Raw genomic sequence first — 9,762 nt, forward strand, 5'->3', positions numbered from 1 at the left:
CCAGGAGAATGGAGAAGAGATTGCAGTGGGGCCAGATTTCTCACTTTCCTCTCACTGTCTCACTGGCAGGTACACGTACCCTATGCAAACCTTGAAGAAGAAGAAGAAGGAGAAGGAAAGGGAGAAGGAGAGGGAGAGGGAGAAGGAGAAGGAGAGGGAGAAGAAGAAGGAGAAGAAGAAAAGAAGAAGAAGAGCGTGAAAGTACAAAATCCTGAAAGAATTAGTCAAGGGTTTCACTGAACTAAATCCTTGAGGGCAGTTTCCATAACACAATGAAGCCCAGAAGTCTGTGTCTGTCCCGAGAGTTAATTTTAAGGTCCAGTTGTTCCTATGGCTCTCCAAGTGCATGTACAGGACAGTGAGCAAATTTCTGCCTTGACTGTCCCAGTTCCCATCCATAGGTTAACTCACAAGTGTCAGTATCTGTACCATTCCCAGTATTGGGTCTCTGGAGTTTCCTTCTTGACATCACTTCCAAAGCAGAGCATGTGGGGTGGGGTAAGACCATGGCATAGTAGTAAAATGTAATGATGTGCAAGGCTAACCCACACAGGAAGTTCAGAGTTCACATCCAGAGATCTGAGTACACAGAACACACTTATGCCCATGATCTGGGCTTGGTTGAGGCTGGGGAGGGGATAATGATGGCATTAAGGCTATTGGGTATGCTCTCTCCTGCTCACTATTAGGAAAAAAAATCAATCAATAAAAAGCAGAGGATGTGAGATTAGTTTATATAACCACACTGACTTGTCCAAATTCATCAGAAGAAACTCAAATTTTACAGTACTCAAAGCACTTTCAAATGTGCAAATTTGTGCATTATGCAAATTCTCTTTTGTAAGTTACGCTTGTCTCACAAAGTCAGATTCTTCCTCAGAAAACTAGCTGTACAGCTTGTCTCACAAAGTCAGATTCTTCCTCAGAGTAAAACTAGCTGTACCAACTATAGCTTAAAATCCAATTTCTATTTATTTTAATTTCATGTGAAGTTTCTCATTTTAAAAAATAATTATTTTATTTAACTTTATTCATTCATTCATTTATTTATTAATTTTCAGTTTGACCAGAGAGAGACAGAGTGTGAGTATGAGAGAGAGAGAGAAAGAGAGAGAGAGAGAGAAAGAGAGAAAGAGAGAGAAAAAGTGAGAACAAAAGCTGCCACATCTGGGACTCAAACCACAGTCAGTCATGTGGAAGTCCAGTGCCGTTTACCACCACGCTACCTGCCGGTCTTGAAGCTTCTCATTTTACCATCCTTCTTAAGTGGGGATCTAATTTTCCCAGTCATTGTCAGATTATTAAATTCTACATGGCTAAACTCCTAATGTGAATATTTATAGCTTACCTCATTATTATTATATATATTTTGTCAACATTTTCACTGACAAATATGATAATCTTTCATTTTAAGCATACTGCCTTAACTTGCTTTAATTTTAAAATGATATCTTCTGCTTTGCCATAAAGTAATTTTCTCATTTAATCCCCCACTGTTAATATAGCCCAATGAATCTTCTCACTTTTAACAGATTTTTCTAAAGTTTTGTCTTTCCATGAAAAAAAAAAAAACCTCTGTATTTTTTTCTCTTTCTGTTCATTTTCCATTTCTTTGATTTCTTGACTCATATATTCTTAAAAGGAATTGTTTTTCTTTTTTTTTTTTTTTTGGAGAGGTTTTTCGCCATAGGGCGCGTGCGCTCGCCAGACAGACAGAGAGAGACATAGAGACAGAAAGCGAGAAATCACCCTCCAGGGCTGGTCACCACACAATCCCTTCTCCTCCATTCTCCTCTCGGGATCTTGGGCACGCACACGCCCGGCGTGAGTTTTAAGCCACCGGGTCCGGGACGCGAACCGTGGTCGACTACGTGGGAGTCCAGCGACATAGCCATTAAGCTAACCGCTGGTTCCCTTGTTTTTCTTCTTGAAGGTAGCTTTCTTTTAAACAGGTCAGTTGTGAATCAAGAAGCACATTTGACCATTACAGGTAGGTTTACCTCTTTTTGCTTCACTATGTGACAGTGATAATGTTCTAATTTTTTTTTATTTGTGGTTTACTGAATCCTGTATTTACCACTTTAAAAATTTCTTACAATATGTACCAATGGGCTAGCTATTAATTCTCTACATTCCATCTATTCATTCCATCCTTCTCATTCTAATTTCCTTAATTGCTGCTCAAGTGAAGAGCCTGTCCACCCCAAGTTAGTCTTTCTGTACTCCACTAGACCAAAACTTTATACTGCAAGTTGCATTTGACTTAATTTTTCAGACTCTCTATTCCATCTTCTACAAGGAACCAAGGCATAATCTGATATCTTAATTCCGACCCACATGAGAAGTTTCCAGGGTCCTGTCCGGAGATCTCCCTGAGTATCTTAGCATCCCAGACATAGAGGTGCCCATAATCCAGGGCTGGCTGAAGCTGGAGGTGCATTGCAGTGTCAAGATCCTATTTGGGGTGTTATTGCTCTCTCAATAAATAAATAAATCATCTTTTTTTTTTTTTTTGAGAGATTTTCACTTTAGGGCGCGTGCGCTCGCCAGACAGACAGAGAGAGACATAGAGACAGAAAGCGAGAAATCACCCCCGTTTTAAGCCACCAGGTCCGGGACACGAACCGCGGTCGACTACGTGGGAGTCCAGCGACATAGTCATTACACTAACTGCTGGTTCCCATAAATCATCTTTTTTTAAAAAATAGGAAATGGACATTTAAATAGAAGATTTGCCTATGGATGTTTTATGGGGGAGTATTCAGAGAACCACATGTGTTCATGAGATTGAATTGAGTGTATGGAGAATTCTAACACTGGTAAAGTCACATCAGAAGCATCAGCTCATCCCATGGAAAATCTGCAGCTGGAATGATCCAAGATGTCCCAAATTAAAGTAGGGAGCAACCCTTTGTAACCTGCGTTTGTCGGTCATATTGCCTAGACTGCTCCTCTGAAGAGTGAAGCCTTAGATTAGGCCTTTCCATTTGGCCAAGGGCAGCTCCCAGCAAGAGCTGATATGTATGCCATCAGCAGCAATTATTTCAGGCATCTGTACTTGGCCCTAAAAGAGTCCCTGTGTACCATTCACAATAACTTTTATTTTTAAACTGCAATAATTGTGTTTTAATATAGAAAAAAAAATTAAAAATTAAAATGATTAAAGTGTTATTCTATGTCTGTGCTCTATAGCAGAAACTGAAAGATTAGAAGGTATAATTGCAGGAGGGTAACTTTAGATACTAGAGATGGTATTGGGAGGTAAGAGAGGATGTGTAATGGGGGTGGGAGGCAGTACCTGAGAGGAAAAATGGCAACACATTCAATAGACACAATAATAAACAGATATCTCTGCTCATGGTAATGTATACAGTAATGTCTTTGACTTGACTATATGAACTGCATTCTTGCTGGGAAAAATCTTGTACACTGTAAAGAGATAGCATGATTAAACATATATAAAAATAAAAAGTTAACACACACAAAATAATATTACTTTAAAACTGAAAAGCCACTACTTTTATAAATTAAAAAAGTACTATTCAAAAGTATTACCAAAAAACACACACCAGCTTCCTCTATGGAAAAAAATAGTAATAGTCTATCATTTTTTTAATGTTTATTTACCAGAAGGCATCTGCGCTCACCAGAAAGAGAGAGCAAAGCAAAGCAAAGACGATATCATCCAGGGGCACAGCCATTCAAACCCTTCTCTAATTTTTCCTCCTTCCAGGATTTTGGCATGTATGCATACACATCTTGTGTTTCTCAAGCTGATGAGTAAGGGGCTCATACCTCCTTATTGGCCATGTGAGATCCAGCCACCTTAGCTGTCCCTGTAAAATTTTATCTTCTATGTAGCATTATTTTTCTTAACTTTATCACTTCAGTAGACTGCTACTTATTTATTTGTTTGTATTTATCTATCTATTTATGCCAGAGGTCACATGTGCTTACCAGAGACAGACAGAGAGATAGAGATAGAGGTGGAAAGCACCCACCCATGGTCAATATTTTTCCTCCATTTCTCCCTCCTGTGGGGATTTGGAACATATGTGCACATTACTCTGGCATGCTTTTCAAGTCTCTTGGACTGGTATTCAAACTGCAGTTGGCCCTCTGGGATGTGGCTGTCTTAAGCAACTACAGGGATGGCCTTGCTTATTTATCAGTCTTATATCTATGTGCATTTTAGAAGGAATAATGAAGACAATCTATTGATAGTGCTTTTCAAAAACATATAATCAGTAAGTGTCCTCATCAATAAGCAGTGTTATATAGCAGAATATTTAATGTGCAATATGTCCATTTTATTTTCTAGATACATGAGAATGAGATTGTGCAAGACTGAGAAGATGGTGGGGAACAATTTCTATTCCAAGACTCTGGTGTAGACATTTTCATGAAATTTCTTGTTAAAGTAATACAGTAATTCATGCTTTACAAATCTGCTCTATGACCAATAATAAAAGTAATATTCTTCATTGAGTATGCAATAGATAGGACTTTATAGTTTTCATTTCATAAATCTTATTAAAGCATGAATAAATAATATATATATGTATTTCCGTATGAAGTAGTCCATGCTGCCATAATGACACACCATAGATTAGATGGTTTAAACAACAGACATTTATTTTCTCACAGTTCTAGAAGCCCAAAGTCCAAGGCCAGGTACGGTCATGTCCTGGCCAGGGTTCTCTTCCTGGTTTGCCAATCCCTCACTGTGTGCCTACAGCGTCTTTGGTTATGAATTGGTTGGGAGTAGAGGGTAGGGAAAATGAGAGAGAAAAAGCTCTCTTTCTTAAAAAGCTCTCTTTCTTTCTAATCCACCAATCTTATGGATTAGAATCCTCACCTTAGGACCTTGTTTAACCTTAATTACCTCCAAAAAGTTCCGTCTCTAAGTATAATAACTTTGGGAGTAAGAGCCTCACCATATGAATTTTGGGAGAACTCCATTTGGTCTGTGGAGTTCTTAAACAGGTTACTTTTTTCCCTTATTTTAGTTTTCATCATTTTAAATACTCCCACTGCCTGAGATCAACAGATGATTTAATGGTTGCGTCACTGGACTCCCATGTATTTGACAGCATTTGGAGTCCCAGAACCAGTGGCTTAAAATTCATGCCGAGTGAGTGTGCATGCATGCCCAGAAGCCAGAGAGGAGAATGGAAGAAAAAAAAACTGGCATGGCCATCTCCCCCCCCCCCCCAGGGGAAGGGGGGTGATTTCTTACTTTCTATCTCTGTCTCTTTCTGTCTCTCCAGAGAACACAGGAGCCCTATAACAACATAAAAATGATTTGAAGAAAAAAGTTACTTCCACTACCCTAAATCAATTTTAGCTCTTCCCCCTCCAAATTTGTCTGATATAGTTCTAAACTGATATAAAACTATTAGAAAAAAATGTAGGAGTTCTAAATGCTCTACATAGGAAACTAAAATAAAATTTTCCTTAAATCTGTAACAAGTCATATAGAACTTTTGATTAAGAAAATAAAAATTGTGACTTATTTATGGTTTATAATTTCTAAAACAACACTGACCATTCTCATTCTTTAAGATAGAAGTTTATAATACATAATTTTCTATTTGATTTTTTTGATTGCTTAACTGCTTTTAATAACATGGCATAAAGTGCCTAGACTTGAGATCATTGTTAGGCAAAATACATAGACGTATAAAATAAATAAGCAAGACGTGAAAATAGGCAAGTTTTCATTAAATAAATGAAAATTTTTTAAAAAGAAAGTTTTACTTTTCATGTCATTTAAAGAAGAGAAATGATCATTTTAAACAATTTTCAAGTTCATTAAACAAATTTTTAAAAGTCTTATAAAATGTTTAACTTTCATCAGCTTCAAGGTTTATGTTGTTTCCAAATTTTGCTTATAACTGAACTTTCAAATCTGCTATCCCCTACTGGACTACTCTGCATTCTAAGGTGTTGATTTCTTCTTGCAAATTTTTCTTTGCTCATTCTAGCATTTCTTGTGTTTCTTGAGAATGGCTGATGAAAACATCACTGATTTGATAAGGTATCATTACACAGTCGTCATCTGCAAGCATGATATCATCACAAGCACCTTCTAAATTTTGGAGTTTCTTTTTTACTTCTATTTCTTCTTTCAGTTCTGTGATTCTCCTGGTATTCTGTGCAAATTTGTTTATCTTTTGTTGATCTTTGAAAGTAACACTGACATCTTCTCCAGCTGCCTTCTTCATGATGGCCGCCATCTTGGGACTATTTGACTGTTAGTTAAGTTTGTTCCTTTCTAGTATCTACATGTTGCTCTTTTTTTTTTAGTTGGCTTATTTGTTTTTGTAGTTATAATGATGTTGTGCCGTTTAACTGCTTGGAAAAATGTATGTCCTGATGCTCCAAAACATATAATTTTGTATTTTAAAAACACTTCAAACAGTTTGTCTCATGGCAACTTCAAAAATCAGATATAACAATAGCCTGCCTTTTAGAGATATTAAAGTTGCTAACTAGCTGAAACAAAAATCAAGATGTAAAATTAAAATGTTAATTTTTCTTCCAAGCATTTAGGAATATTAAATCTACCACTACTACTTTTAGTACTAACAAATAATATAGGTACGTGCATTTGAAAAGTATGAGAATTAATAAAAACTGGTCTTCTTATCCCACATATTCTAAAACTAGGTCATAAAAATGGTTGTGAATTATGATTCTGAAGTGGAAGAAATCACTCGAGTATGCTAAGGTAATTACCACCTGTAACTCTGGGTATTGTTTCCTGAATGCATCGTGCATGTCTTTTACTGCTCCCGAGCATAACAAAGTCATTTTTAACATAAGTTTAATAAATCACATCATTGAGAATGTACTAAAAATTCCATAACATGGAAACAATTACACATGATTAATGGTTGAAGTAAATTTCAACTAGAAAGAAGGTTGTGCTGCTTGAGGAGACATCTGGGTAAAAGGAAGGTCTGAAGGCTGTCTTGTAGCCAGAGATTGGGAAAATTTCGAAAATGGTGGATACCTCTACCTAGAGGATTCTCAAAAGAGCTGTGAAGTTCTCAGGTCATTCACTAAGATACAGATCAAATGCAATAATCCTGTGAGGAATTTTGTAAATTAGAGATAGGGTAGGGTTATAAAGTTATAATTAGTGGATTCCATTGTCTGTCAGAATTCTCCATGACAAGGTAGTCATGGTTACAACTGACCATGATTTTACACCACGCAAATCAGGACACTGCCTGCTTTCACAGAGAACTTTGAATATCACCAAAAGATAAAGAAAACTGTACATAGTATTTATTGCACCAGTAACTAAATACAGCATCCTTTCTACACAATCTATCTACTCTGCATTCTAAGGTGTTGATTTCTTCTTGCAAATTTTTCTTTGCTCATTCTAGCATTTCTTGTGTTTCTTGAGAATGGCTGATGAAAACATCACTGATTTGATAAGGTATCATTACACAGTCGTCATCTGCAAGCATGATATCATCACAACAACCTCCTAATTTATGTTGTTGTTTCTTTTTTACTTCTATTTCTTCTTTCAGTTCTGTGATTCTCCTGGTATTCTGTGCAAATTTGTTTATCTTTTGTTGATCTTTGAAAGTAACACTGACATCTTCTCCAGCTGCCTTCTTCATGATGGCCGCCATCTTGGGACTATTTGACTGTTAGTTAAGTTTGTTCCTTTCTAGTATCTACATGTTGCTCTTTTTTTTTTAGTTGGCTTATTTGTTTTTGTAGTTATAATGATGTTGTGCCGTTTAACTGCTTGGAAAAATGTATGTCCTGATGCTCCAAAACATATAATTTTGTATTTTAAAAACACTTCAAACAGTTTGTCTCATGGCAACTTCAAAAATCAGATATAACAATAGCCTGCCTTTTAGAGATATTAAAGTTGCTAACTAGCTGAAACAAAAATCAAGATGTAAAATTAAAATGTTAATTTTTCTTCCAAGCATTTAGGAATATTAAATCTACCACTACTACTTTTAGTACTAACAAATAATATAGGTACGTGCATTTGAAAAGTATGAGAATTAATAAAAACTGGTCTTCTTATCCCACATATTCTAAAACTAGGTCATAAAAATGGTTGTGAATTATGATTCTGAAGTGGAAGAAATCACTCGAGTATGCTAAGGTAATTACCACCTGTAACTCTGGGTATTGTTTCCTGAATGCATCGTGCATGTCTTTTACTGCTCCCGAGCATAACAAAGTCATTTTTAACATAAGTTTAATAAATCACATCATTGAGAATGTACTAAAAATTCCATAACATGGAAACAATTACACATGATTAATGGTTGAAGTAAATTTCAACTAGAAAGAAGGTTGTGCTGCTTGAGGAGACATCTGGGTAAAAGGAAGGTCTGAAGGCTGTCTTGTAGCCAGAGATTGGGAAAATTTCGAAAATGGTGGATACCTCTACCTAGAGGATTCTCAAAAGAGCTGTGAAGTTCTCAGGTCATTCACTAAGATACAGATCAAATGCAATAATCCTGTGAGGAATTTTGTAAATTAGAGATAGGGTAGGGTTATAAAGTTATAATTAGTGGATTCCATTGTCTGTCAGAATTCTCCATGACAAGGTAGTCATGGTTACAACTGACCATGATTTTACACCACGCAAATCAGGACACTGCCTGCTTTCACAGAGAACTTTGAATATCACCAAAAGATAAAGAAAACTGTACATAGTATTTATTGCACCAGTAACTAAATACAGCATCCTTTCTACACAATCTTGGTCAGATTAACATAGTTCCAATTTAGCTGTCAGTAAAATTTCTTATCCTTCCTGTGGTTATGGGCCAGCTTTAGTCTTATGCTAATTAGATAGCCATAGTCACAGCATCTCAAATGTACACAAACATTTTCTTCACACCTCGCTTTCTTTTGTTGGATGGCAGCCTGCAGCAATGACCTACTGTCTCCTCACATAGTTTAAAAGGGAAGGGAGTCGCAATGCTGTCTGGAGTTAGTGGCTACACAAAGAACGGATGCATTAGACTAACAAACACATTGCAGCTCATAGCTTCACCAGGAGCTAAATGAGGCCTTTATTTTTTTCAAGACAAAAAGAAGCTCAGGCCCTGCAGCTGCTCCATAAAATATAGTGTAAAAAAAAAAATCACTGGAATTTGAATAAAAAGGATATGAAACAGGCATTCATTCTGGTCCCATTTTGGTATGTGCTATATGGTTTAGGTTGAGAGTGAGAGCAATTAATTCACCCCTTCTTCAAAATGAATAAGAAGTATCTTTTTTTATGAAAGTGTGTAAGTAGTTTTTGCTCATACAGATTGTACCTGTGTATCTATAATTCTATTGCATACAATGATACCATAGTGGGTGTTGATAATAGAGCTTTGCTGAGGGCTGCATATAAATACCCTGCATGCATAAGAGGTTTACAGAAATATCCGTGGTAACTGGTGTACTTTTCAGCAGTATTTTCATGAAGGCAATACTTAGTTTTTGGTTTTACTTTGTAAATAAATAATTAAAATGTTAACAGTGTAAGGCTTTAATTTAGATTTCAATCTGAAATTTACCTTCTTACATATAAAATAAATGTACAATAATACAATTTTCGACCTCTAAATTTAAAATATGTTAGTCTCTGAAATTCTCCTGAATTTCAGAAGTATTTCTGTCAACTCCCCAAATCCTTCTTTAATGTTAGATACAAACAATTGCAGTTGTACAAACTTTTGTGAAACTTTAGCATTGATTTCCTAAGATACTCCT

General features: G+C 36.2%; 1 pseudogene; it reads right to left on the minus strand.

Moving 5' to 3' along the window:
- Positions 1-5,846: 5,846 nt before the first annotated feature.
- On the minus strand, positions 5,847-6,239 carry LOC102473178 (prefoldin subunit 4 pseudogene; annotated as a pseudogene).
- Positions 6,240-9,762: the final 3,523 nt, after the last annotated feature.

Source organism: Tupaia chinensis, unplaced genomic scaffold (assembly GCF_000334495.1).
Source record: "Tupaia chinensis unplaced genomic scaffold, TupChi_1.0 Scaffold000478_3, whole genome shotgun sequence".
Classification (NCBI taxonomy): domain Eukaryota; kingdom Metazoa; phylum Chordata; class Mammalia; order Scandentia; family Tupaiidae; genus Tupaia; species Tupaia belangeri.